This window comes from Amblyomma americanum, chromosome 6 (assembly GCF_052857255.1).
Source record: "Amblyomma americanum isolate KBUSLIRL-KWMA chromosome 6, ASM5285725v1, whole genome shotgun sequence".
In the NCBI taxonomy this organism is placed as follows: Eukaryota; Metazoa; Arthropoda; class Arachnida; order Ixodida; family Ixodidae; genus Amblyomma; species Amblyomma americanum.
Window position 1 is genome coordinate 122,394,293 of NC_135502.1, and position 11,715 is coordinate 122,406,007.

Genomic DNA, 11,715 nt, shown 5'->3' on the forward strand with positions numbered 1-11,715 from the left:
CGTCACGTTCGCGGTATTACAGGACGTGCTACGTCCGCCGCTATGGTCGAGGGTGGCGCTGGTGAACACTCTCAGGGCTCGCTTACACCCAGTAAACATAAATACCCACGAGAGCAGCAGATTGGACAGCCGTCGCCGTAGCTCAGTTGGTAAGAGCACCGGACGCGATATTCGAAGGTCGTGGGTTCGGATCCCACCGGCGGCATGGTTGTTTTTTCTGCTGCTTTATAAGTTTTTTTCTTTAAGCGATTTATTAATCTAAGTAAGATTAACCCACTGATAAGCATAACACATAAAAAAAATTAACGTTCCCCTGTGCACCTTGGTTTCGGTGACTGTTGGCTCCCTTCATAAATTTGTCAAACGGGCCCCTCATTTCATTTAACTTGTCTGCTAATAGCTTAACGAGGGTCACTGTTCTGGCAGTCTAGATGCCATAAGTAGCATAAGAGGGCTCTCGCACAGTTTCCGCCCTCGCCGTTAGATGACGTTCTACGTCACGCTTGCGGTGTTACAGGACGTGCTACGTCCGCCGCTATGGTCGAGGGTGGCGCTTGTGAAAACTCTCAAGGCTCGCTTTCACCCAGTAAACATAAATACCCACGAGAGCAGCAGATCGGACAGCCGTCGCCGTAGCTCAGTTGGTAAGAGCACCGGACGCGATATTCGGAGGTCGTGTGTTCGGATCCCACCGGCAGCATGGTTTTTCTGCTGCTTTATAAGTAATTTTCTTTAAGCGATTTATTAATCTAAGTATAACTATCCCACTGATAAGCATAACACATAAAAAAAATTAACGTTCCCCTGTGCACCTTGGTTTCGGTGACTGTTGGCTCCCTTCATAAATTTGTCAAACGGGCCCCTCATTTCATTTAACTTGTCTGCTAATAGCTTAACGATGGTCTCGGTTCTGGCAGTCTTGATGCCATAGGTAGAGGGCTCTCACACAGTTTCTGCCCTCGCCGTTAGATGACGTTCTACATCACACTCGCGGTATTACAGGACGTGCTACGTCCGCCGGTATGGTCGAGGGTGGCGCTGGTGAACACTCTCAAGGCTCGCTTACACCCAATAAACATAAATACCCACGAGAGCAGCAGATTGGACAGCTGTCGCCGTAGCTCAGTTGATAAGAGCACCGGACGATATTCGGAGGTCGTGGGTTCGGATCCCACAGGCGGCATGGTTGTTTTTTCTGCTGCTTTATAAGTAATTTTCTTTAAGCGACTTTTTAATCTAAGTATTATTATCCCACTAATAAGCATAACACATAAATAAATTAACGTTCCCCTATGCACCTTGGTTTCGGTGACTGTTGGCTCCCTTCGTAAATTTGTCAAACGGGCCCCTCATTTCATTTAAGTTGTCTGCTAATAGCTTAACGAGGGTCTCGGTTCTGGCAGTCTTGATGCCATAGGCAGCATAAGAGGGCTCTCGCACAGTTTCCGCCCTCGCCGTTAGATGACGTTCTACGTCACGCTCGCGGTATTACAGGACGTGCTACGTCCGCCGCTATGGTCGAGGGTGGCGCTGGTGAACACTCTCAAGGCTCGCTTACACCCAGTAAACATAAATACCCACGAGAGCAGCAGATTGGACAGCCGTCGCCGTAGCTCAGTTGGTAAGAGCACCGGACGCGATATTCGGAGGTCGTGGTTTCGGATCCCACCGGCGGCATGGTTGTTTTTTCTGCTGCTTTATAAGTATTTTCTTTAAGACATTTATTATTCTAAGTATTATTATCCCAATGATAAGCATAACACATAAAAAAAATTAACATTCCCCTATGCACCTTGGTTTCGGTGACTGTTGGCTCCCTTCATAAATTTCTCAAACGGGCCCCTCATTTCATTTAACTTGTCTGCTAATAGCTTAACGAGGGTCTCGGTTCTGGCAGTCTTGATGCCATAGGTAGCAGAAGAGGGCTCTAAGCGCAGTTTCCGCCCACGCCGGTAGATGACGTTCTGCGTCACGTTCGCGGTATTACAGGACGTGCTACGTCCGCCGCTATGGTCGAGGGTGGCGCTGGTGACCACTCTCAGGGCTCGCTTACACCCAGTAAACATAAATACCCACGAGAGCAGCAGATTGGACAGCCGTCGCCGTAGCTCAGTTGGTAAGAGCACCGGACGCGATATTCGGAGGTCGTGGGTTCGGATCCCACCGTCGGCATGGTTGTTTTCCTGCAGCTTTATAAGTATTTTCTTTAAGCGATTTATTAATCTAAGTATTATTATCCCACTGATAAGCATAACACATAAAAAAATTAACATTCCCCTATGCACCTTGGTTTCAGTGACTGTTGGCTCCTTTCATAAATTTCTCAAACGGGCCCCTCATTTCATTTAACTTGTCTGCTAATAGCTTAACGAGGGTCTCGGTTCTGGCAGTCTTGATGCCATAGGTAGCAGAAGAGGGCTCTAAGCGCAGTTTCCGCCCACGCCGGTAGATGACGTTCTGCGTCACGTTCGCGGTATTACAGGACGTTCTACGTCCGCCGCTATGGTCGAGGGTGGTGCTGGTTAACACTCTCAGGGCTCGCTTACACCCAGTAAACATAAATACCCAGCAGAGCAGCAGATTGGACAGCCGTCGCCGTAGCTCAGTTGGTAAGAGCACCGGACGCGATTTTCGGAGGTCGTGGGTTCGGATCCCACCGGCGGCATGGTTCTTTTTTCTGCTGCTTAATAAGTAATTTTCTTTAAGCGATTTATTAATCTAAGTAATATTATCACACTGTTAAGCATAACACATAAAAAAAATTAACGTTCCCCTGTGCACCTTGGTTTAGGTGACTGTTGGCTCCCTTCATGAATTTGTCAAACGGGCCCCTCATTTCATTTAACTTGTCTGCTAATAGCTTAACGAGGGTCTCGGTTCTGGCAGTCTTGATGCCATAGGCAGCATAAGAGGGCACTCGCACAGTTTCCGCCCTCGCCGTTAGATGACGTTCTACGTCACGCTCGCGGTGTTACAGGACGTGCTACGTCCGCCGCTATGGTCGAGGATGGCGCTGGTGAACACTCAAGGCTCGCTTACACCCAGTAAACATAAATACCCACGAGAGCAGCAGATTGGACAGCCGTCGCCGTAGCTCAGTTGGTAAGAGCACCGGACGCGATATTCGGAGGTCGTGGTTTCGGATCCCACCGTCGGCATGGTTGTTTTTCTGCTGCTTTATAAGTAATTTTCTTTAAGCGACTTATTAATCTAAGTATTATTATCCCACTGATAAGCATAACACATAAAAAAATTAACGTTCCCCTATGCACCTTGGTTTCGGTGACCGTTGGCTCCCTTCATAAATTTGTCAAACGGGCCCCTCATTTCATTTAACTTGTCTGCTAATAGCTTAACGAGGGTCTCGGTTCTGGCAGTCTAGATGCCATAGGTAGCATAAGAGGGCTCTCGCACAGTTTCCGCCTTTGCCGTTAGATGACGTTCTACGTCACGCTCGCGGTGTTACAGGACGTGCTACGTCCGCCGCTATGGTCGAGGATGGCGCTGGTGAACACTCAAATCTCGCTTACACCCAGTAAACATAAATACCCACGAGAGCAGCAGATTGGACAGCCGTCGCCGTAGCTCAGTTGGTAAGAGCACCGTACGCGATATTCGGAGGTCGTGGTTTCGGATCCCACCGGCGGCATGGTTGTTTTTCTGCTGCTTTATAAGTAATTTTCTTTAAGCGACTTATTAATCTAAGGATTATTATCCCACTGATAAGCATAACACATAAAAAAATTAACGTTCCCCTATGCACCTTGGTTTCGATGACTGTTGGCTCCCTTCATAAATTTGTCAAACGGGCCCCTCATTTCATTTAACTTGTCTGCTAATAGCTTAACGAGGGTCTCGGTTCTGGCAGTCTTGATGCCATAGGTAGCATAAGAGGGCTCTCGCACAGTTTCCGCCCTCGCCGTTAGATGACGTTCTACGTCACGATCGCGGTATTACAGGACGTGCTACGTCCGCCGTTATGGTCGAGGGTGGCGCTGGTGAACACTCTCAAGGCTCGCTTACACCCAGTATACATAAATACCCACGAGAACAGCAGATTGGACAGCCGTCGCCGTAGCTCAGTTGGGAAGAGCACCGGACGCGATATTCGGAGGTCGTGGGTTCGGATCCCGCCGGCGGCATTGTTGTTTTTTCAGCTGCTTTATAAGTAATTTTCTTTAAGCGATTTATTAGTCTAAGTAGTATTATCCCACTGATAAACATAACACATAAAACAAAAATTAACGTTCCCCTATGCACCTTGGTTTCGGTGACTGTTGGCTCCCTTCATAAATTTGTCAAACGGGCCCCTCATTTCATTTAACTTGTCTGCTAATAGCTTAACGAGGGTCTCGGTTCTGGCAGTCTAGATGCCATAGGTAGCATAAGAGGGCTCTTGCACAGTTTCCGCCCTCGCCGTTAGATGACGTTCTACGTCACGCTCGCAGTGTTACAGGACGTGCTACGTCCGCCGCCATGGTCGAGGGTGGCGCTGGTGAACACTCTCAAGGCTCGCTTACACCCAGTAAACATAAATACCCACGAGAGCAGCAGATATGACAGCCGTCGCCGTAGCTCAGTTGGTAAGAACACCGGACGCGATATTCGGAGGTCGTGGGTTCGGATCCCACCGTCGGCATTGTTGTTTTCCTGCTGCTTTATAAGTATTTTCTTTAAGCGATTTATTATTCTAAGTATTATTATCCCACTGATAAGCATAACACATAAAAAAAAATTAACGTTCCCCTATGCACCTTGGTTTCGGTGACTGTTCGCTCCCTTCATAAATTTGTCAAACGGGTCCTCATTTCATTCAACTTGTGTGCTAATAGCTTAACGAGGGTCTCGGTTTTGGCAGTCTTGATGCCATAGGTAGCATAAGAGGGCTCTCGCACAGTTTCCGCCCTCGCCGTTAGATGACGTTCTACGTCACGGTCGCGGTGTTACAGGACGTGCTACGTCCGCCGCTATGGTCGAGGATGGCGCTGGTGAACACTCAAATCTCGCTTACACCCAGTAAACATAAATACCCACGAGAGCAGCAGATTGGACAGCCGTCGCCGTAGCTCAGTTGGTAAGAGCACCGGACGCGATATTCGGAGGTCGTGGTTTCGGATCCCACCGGCGGCATGGTTGTTTTTCTGCGGCTTTAAAAGTAATTTTCTTTAAGCGACTTATTAATCTAAGTATTATTATCCCACTGATAAGCATAACACATAAAAAAATTAACGTTCCCCTATGCACCTTGGTTTCGATGACTGTTGGCTCCCTTCATAAATTTGTCAAACGGGCCCCTCATTTCATTTAACTTGTCTGCTAATAGCTTAACGAGGGTCTCGGTTCTGGCAGTCTTGATGCTATAGGTAGCATAAGAGGGCTCTCGCACAGTTTCCGCCCTCGCCGTTAGATGACGTTCTACGTCACGCTCGCGGTATTACAGGACGTGCTACGTCCGCCGCTATGGTCGAGGGTGGCGCTGCTGAACACTCTCAAGGCTCGCTTACACCCAGTAAACATAAATACCCACGAGAACAGCAGATTGGACAGCCGTCGCCGTAGCTCAGTTGGTGAGAGCACCGGACGCGATATTCGGAGGTCGTGGGTTCGGATCCCACCGGCGGCATGGTTGTTTTTTCAGCTGCTTTAAAAGTAATTTTCTTTAAGCGATTTATTAGTCTAAGTAGTATTATCCCACTGATAAGCATAACACATAAAACAAAAATTAACGTTCCCCTATGCACCTTGGTTTCGGTGACTGTTGGCTCCCTTCATAAATTTGTCAAACGGGCCCCTCATTTCATTTAACTTGTCTGCTAATAGCTTAACGAGGGTCTCGGTTCTGGCAGTCTAGATGCCATAGGTAGCATAAGAGGGCTCTTGCACAGTTTCCGCCCTCGCCGTTAGATGACGTTCTACGTCACGCTCGCAGTGTTACAGGACGTGCTACGTCCGCCGCCATGGTCGAGGGTGGCGCTGGTGAACACTCTCAAGGCTCGCTTACACCCAGTAAACATAAATACCCACGAGAGCAGCAGATATGACAGCCGTCGCCGTAGCTCAGTTGGTAAGAACTCCGGACGCGATATTCGGAGGTCGTGGGTTCGGATCCCACCGGCGGCATGGTTGTTTTTTCTGCTGCTTTATAAGTAATTTTCTTTAAGCGATTTATTAATCTAAGTATTATTATCCCACTGATAAGCATAACACATAAAAAAAATTAACATTCCTCTATGCACCTTGGTTTCGGTGACTGTTGGCTCCCTTCATAAATTTGTCAAACGGGCCCCTCATTTCATTTAACTTGTCTGCTAATAGCTTAACGAGGGTGTCGGTTCTGGCAGTCTTGATGCCATAGGTAGCAGAAGAGGGCTCTCGCACAGTTTCCGCCCCCGCCGGTAGATGGCGTTCTACGTCACGTTCGCGGTATTACAGGACGTGCTACGTCCGCCGCTATGGTCGAGGGTGGCGCTAGTGAACACTCTCAGGGCTCGCTTACACCCAGTAAACATAAATTCCCACGAGAGCAGCAGATTGGACAGCCGTCGCCGTAGCTCAGTTGGTAAGAGCACCGGACGCGATATCCGGAGGTCGTGGGTTCGGATCCCACCGGCGGCATGGTTGTTTTTTCTGCTGCTTTATAAGTTTTTTTCTTTAATCGATTTTTTAATCTAAGTAATATTATCCCACTGATAAGCATAACACATAAAACAAAAATTAACGTTCCCCTATGCACCTTGGTTTCGGTGACTGTTGGCTCCCTTCATAAATTTGTCAAACGGGCCCCTCATTTCATTTAACTTGTCTGCTAATAGCTTAACGAGGGTGTCGGTTCTGGCAGTCTTGATGCCATAGGTAGCAGAAGAGGGCTCTCGCACAGTTTCCGCCCTCGCCGGTAGATGGCGTTCTACGTCACGTTCGCGGTATTACAGGACGTGCTACGTCCGCCGCTATGATCGAGGGTGGCGCTGGTGAACACTCTCAAGGCTCGCTTACACCCAGTAAACATAAATACCCACGAGAACAGCAGATTGGACAGCCGTCGCCGTAGCTCAGTTGGTAAGAGCACCGGACGCGATATTCGGAGGTCGTGGGTTCGGATCCCACCGGCGGCATGGTTGTTTTTTCTGCTGCTTTAAGTTTTTTTCTTTAAGCGATTTATTAATCTAAGTAATATTATCCCACTGATAAGCATAACACATAAAAAAATTAACGTTCCCCTGTGCACCTTGGTTTCGGTGACTGTTGGCTCCCTTCATAAATTTGTCAAACGGGCCCCTCATTTCATTTACCTTGTATGCTAATAGCTTAACGAGGGTCTCGGTTTTGGCAGTCTAGATGCCATAAGTAGCATAAGAGGGCTCTCGCACAGTTTCCGCCCTCGCCGTTAGATGACGTTCTACGTCACGCTTGCGGTGTTACAGGACGTGCTACGTCCGCCGCTATGGTCGAGGGTGGCGCTTGTGAAAACTCTCAAGGCTCGCTTTCACCCAGTAAACATAAATACCCACGAGAGCAGCAGATTGGACAGCCTTCGCCGTAGCTCAGTTGGTAAGAGCACCGGACGCGATATTCGGAGGTCGTGGTTTCGGATCCCACCGGCGGCATGGTTGTTTTTTCTGCTGCTTTATAAGTATTTTCTTCAAGACATTTATTATTCTAAGTATTATTATCCCAATGATAAGCATAACACATAAAAAAAATTACCTTCAGCTATGCACCTTGGTTTCGGTGACTGTTGGCACCCTTCATAAATTTGTCAAACGGGCCCCTCATTTCATATAACTTGTCTGCTAATAGCTTAACGAGGGTCTCGGTTCTGGCAGTCTTGATGCCATAGGCAGCATAAGAAGGCTCTCAAACAGTTTCCGCCCTCGCAGTTAGATGACGTTCTACGACACGCTCGCGGTATTACAGGACGTGCTACGTCCGCCGCCATGGTCGAGGGTGGCGCTGGTGAACACTCTCAAGGCTCGCTTACACCCAGTAAACATAAATACCCACGAGAGCAGCAGATTGGACCGCCGTCGCCGTAGCTCAGTTGGTAAGAGCACCGGACGCGATATTCGGAGGTCGTGGGTTCGGATCCCACCGGCAGCATGGTTGTTTTTCTGCTGCTTTATAAGTAATTTTCTTTAAGCGACTTATTAATCTCAGTATTATTATCCCACTGATAAGCATAACACATAAAAAAAATTAACGTGCCCCTATGCACCTTGGTTTCGGTGACTGTTGGCTCCCTTCATAAATTTGTCAAACGGGCCCCCCATTTCATTTAACTTGTCTGCTCATAGCTTAACGAGGGTCTCGGTTCTGGCAGTCTTGATGCCATAGGTAGCATAAGAGGGCTCTCGCACAGTTTCCGCCCTCGCCGTTAGATGACGTTCTACGTCACGCTCGCGGTATTACAGGACGTGCTACGTCCGCCGCTATGGTCCAGGGTGGCGCTGGTGAACACTCTCAAGGCTCGCTTACACCCAGTAAACATAAATACCCACGAGAGCAGCAGATTGGACAGCCGTCGCCGTAGCTCAGTTGGTAAGAGCACCGGACGCGATATTCGGAGGTCGTGGGTTCGGATCCCTCCGTCGGCATGGTTGTTTTCCTGCTGCTTTATAAGTAATTTTCTTTAAGCGATTTATTAATCTAAGTATTATTATCCCACTGATAAGCATAACACATAAAAAAAATTAACGTTCACCTATGCGCCTTGGTTTCGGTGACTGTTGGCTCCCTTCATAAATTTGTCAAACGGGTCCTCATTTCATTCAACTTGTCTGCTAATAGCTTAACGAGGGTCTCGGTTCTGGCAGTCTTGATGCCATAGGTAGCATAAGAGGGCTCTCGCACAGTTTCCGCCCTCGCCGTTAGATGACGTTCTACGTCACGCTCGCGGTGTTACAGGACGTGCTACGTCCGCCGCTATGGTCGAGGATGGCGCTGGTGAACACTCAAGGCTCGCTTACACCCAGTAAACATAAATACCCACGAGAGCAGCAGATTGGACAGCCGTCGCCGTAGCTCAGTTGGTAAGAGCACCGGACGCGATATTCGGAGGTCGTGGTTTCGGATCCCACCGGCGGCATGGTTGTTTTTCTGCTGCTTTATAAGTAATTTTCTTTAAGCGACTTATTAATCTAAGCATTATTATCCCACTGATAAGCATAACACATAAAACAAAAATAACGTTCCCCTATGCACCTTGGTTTCGGTGACTGTTGGCTCCCTTCATAAATTTGTCAAACGGGCCCCTCATTTCATTTAAATTCTCTGCTAATAGCTTAACGAGGGTCTCGGTTCTGGCAGTCTAGATGCCATAGGTAGCATAAGAGGGCTCTTGCACAGTTTCCGCCCTCGCCGTTAGATGACGTTCTACGTCACGCTCGCGGTGTTACAGGACGTGCTACGTTCGCCGCCATGGTCGAGGGTGGCGCTGGTGAACACTCTCAAGGCTCGCTTACACCCAGTAAACATAAATACCCACGAGAGCAGCAGATATGACAGCCGTCGCCGTAGCTCAGTTGGTAAGAATACCGGACGCGATATTCGGAGGTCGTGGGTTCGGATCCCACCGGCGGCATGGTTGTTTTTTCTGCTGCTTTATAAGTAATTTTTTTAAGCGATTTATTAATCTAAGTATTATTATCCCACTGATAATCATAACACATAAAAAAATTAACATCCCTCTATGCACCTTGGTTTCGGTGACTGTTGGCTCCCTTCATAAATTTGTCAAACGGGCCCCTCATTTCATTTAACTTGTCTGCTAATAGCTTAACGAGGGTCTCGGTTCTGGCAGTCTTGATGCCACAGGTAGCAGTAGAGTGCTCTCGCACAGTTTCCGCCCTCGCCGGTAGATGGCGTTCTACGTCACGTTCGCGGTATTACAGGACGTGCTACGTCCGCCGCTATGGTCGAGGGTGGCGCTGGTGAACACTCTCAGGGCTCGCTTACACCCAGTAAACATAAATACCCACGAGAGCAGCAGATTGGACAGCCGTCGCCGTAGCTCAGTTGGTAAGAGCACCGGACGCGATATTCGGAGGTCGTGGGTTCGGATCCCACCGGCGGCATGGTTGTTTTTTCTGCTGCTTTATAAGTTTTTTTCTTTAAGCGATTTATTAATCTAAGTAAGATTAACCCACTGATAAGCATAACACATAAAAAAAATTAACGTTCCCCTGTGCACCTTGGTTTCGGTGACTGTTGGCTCCCTTCATAAATTTGTCAAACGGGCCCCTCATTTCATTTAACTTGTCTGCTAATAGCTTAACGAGGGTCTCTGTTCTGGCAGTCTAGATGCCATAAGTAGCATAAGAGGGCTCTCGCACAGTTTCCGCCCTCGCCGTTAGATGACGTTCTACGTCACGCTTGCGGTGTTACAGGACGTGCTACGTCCGCCGCTATGGTCGAGGGTGGCGCTTGTGAAAACTCTCAAGGCTCGCTTTCACCCAGTAAAAATAAATACCCACGAGAGCAGCAGATCGGACAGCCGTCGCCGTAGCTCAGTTGGTAAGAGCACCGGACGCGATATTCGGAGGTCGTGTGTTCGGATCCCACCGGCAGCATGGTTTTTCTGCTGCTTTATAAGTAATTTTCTTTAAGCGATTTATTAATCTAAGTATAACTATCCCACTGATAAGCATAACACATAAAAAAAATTAACGTTCCCCTGTGCACCTTGGTTTCGGTGACTGTTGGCTCCCTTCATAAATTTGTCAAACGGGCCCCTCATTTCATTTAACTTGTCTGCTAATAGCTTAACGATGGTCTCAGTTCTGGCAGTCTTGATGCCATAGGTAGAGGGCTCTCACACAGTTTCTGCCCTCGCCGTTAGATGACGTTCTACATCACGCTCGCGGTATTACAGGACGTGCTACGTCCGCCGGTATGGTCGAGGGTGGCGCTGGTGAACACTCTCAAGGCTCGCTTACACCCAATAAACATAAATACCCACGAGAGCAGCAGATTGGACAGCTGTCGCCGTAGCTTAGTTGATAAGAGCGCCGGACGATATTCGGAGGTCGTGGGTTCGGATCCCACAGGCGGCATGGTTGTTTTTTCTGCTGCTTTATAAGTAATTTTCTTTAAGCGACTTTTTAATCTAAGTATTATTATCATACTAATAAGCATAACACATAAATAAATTAACGTTCCCCTATGCACCTTGGTTTCGGTGACTGTTGGCTCCCTTCGTAAATTTGTCAAACGGGCCCCTCATTTCATTTAAGTTGTCTGCTAATAGCTTAACGAGGGTCTCGGTTCTGGCAGTCTTGATGCCATAGGTAGCATAAGAGGGCTCTCGCACAGTTTCCGCCCTCGCCGTTAGATGACGTTCTACGTCACGCTCGCGGTGTTACAGGACGTGCTACGTCCGCCGCTATGGTCGAGGATGGCGCTGGTGAACACTCTCAGGGCTCGCTTACACCCAGTAAACATAAATACCCACGAGAGCAGCAGATTGGACAGCCGTCGCCGTAGCTCAGTTGGTAAGAGCACCGGACGCGATATTCGGAGGTCGTGGGTTCGGATCCCACCGGCGGCATGGTTGTTTTTTCTGCTGCTTTATAAGTTTTTTTCTTTAAGCGATTTATTAATCTAAGTAAGATTAACCCACTGATAAGCATAACACATAAAAAAAATTAACGTTCCCCTGTGCACCTTGGTTTCGGTGACTGTTGGCTCCCTTCATAAATTTGTCAAACGGGCCCCTCATTT

At 48.2% G+C, this 11,715-nt stretch overlaps 1 non-coding gene across 1 annotated transcript; it reads left to right on the forward strand.

The window, feature by feature from the left end:
- Positions 1 to 6,541: 6,541 nt before the first annotated feature.
- Positions 6,542 to 6,615, forward strand: TRNAS-CGA (transfer RNA serine (anticodon CGA)). Its single transcript has one exon. It is a non-coding gene; the product is annotated as a tRNA-Ser (tRNA).
- The last annotated feature ends 5,100 nt before the right edge of the window (positions 6,616 to 11,715 follow it).